The sequence below is a fragment of the Vairimorpha necatrix genome, chromosome 2 (genome assembly GCF_036630325.1).
Source record: "Vairimorpha necatrix chromosome 2, complete sequence".
NCBI lineage: Eukaryota > Fungi > Microsporidia > Nosematidae > Vairimorpha > Vairimorpha necatrix.
The window spans coordinates 807,367-808,551 of NC_088817.1; the positions used below are offsets into that span (position 1 = coordinate 807,367).

At 36.6% G+C, this 1,185-nt stretch overlaps 1 non-coding gene across 1 annotated transcript; it reads left to right on the forward strand.

Moving 5' to 3' along the window:
* Positions 1-895: 895 nt before the first annotated feature.
* Positions 896-968, forward strand: VNE69_02906. The gene has a single exon. It is a non-coding gene; the product is annotated as a tRNA-Asn (tRNA).
* Positions 969-1,185: the final 217 nt, after the last annotated feature.

Genomic DNA, 1,185 nt, shown 5'->3' on the forward strand with positions numbered 1-1,185 from the left:
AATTGACCCAAATTTACGCACTGCCTATGGATACGAAAGATATCCATCTGTTACTATTATAGAACCCGGCTTAACATATTGTTTGAAAAACTCAAATATTGAATCTTTTTTTCTGTTTGGAATTATTTTTAAAACAAAATTTCTGAAATTATCCTTCGCTACGCCGCCTAAAATTCATTGTATCGTAGGAATATCATCATCTAAACTTGATGAATTTCTCGATTATTAACCCATATCAGCTAGCAGTTTCGTCGAATTGTACTATGACGCTTTCACCGCCAATCTGTTTCTCCTCTTGTTCTCTTTCCCCAATCAGTTCATTAATTATGTTTTTTAGTTTTATGTAGGTTGGCTCAGATATTTGGCATAAATTTACTGCGTGATAGCTTCTGGCGTTAAAAACCCAGCAATGTATTCCTTTTAAAACTTTGTTTGCATCAATTCTTATTTTTTCTAACTTTGAACCCTTACTTGTGGACATCCTTCTCCTACATGATGTGTTGACACATCGGAAAACTTTCCCGTCTAGTGCTTTTCTCTCGGTTTGTAAGCGATTAGCACTACCACACTTATCACAAATAATAGAACTCCGAAAAACATTATGTCTTGTGAAAAATATCAATGCTCTTTCGTTGTTTTGGAATATTTCGTGGGAGAAGTCTAAGCTTGTTAGCTCGTCAATAAGTCTTTCCATGTTTGGGGCGGATTTTAACCCCTTTTTACCTTTACTCAATTATCTCGGCCAAGAAAAGGTTACCCTTTAAATTTGAACGAATTATTTATTTTTTTACCCCTATTTTCACCCCTTGGCCGAGATAATTTAGTAGCGCCGAACTATGCACATGTTGAAAGTAAGATCCATCAGATTATTTTGTATGGTTTAACTATCTCTAACGGTGCCCTTAGCCCAAAGGTATAAGGCGATTCTTCCATTGAGCAATAGCTGGGTTCGATTCCCAGGGGCACCAAAATTGTTTCTACTTTCTATAATGCAGTTGGAACAACTCAGATGATGAAAATGTCCACGATAATTATTAATTTGATTCAATGAAACTTGTGTGTGTCCAGCCACAAAGGATTAGCATCTAGTGTAGAAACGCATCTCAAAGCCAAAAAGCAGTATCACCCCTTGGTGACTTAATGATACATAAAAGTATCTGATGAGTACGGCCCAGTTGGAGCCCA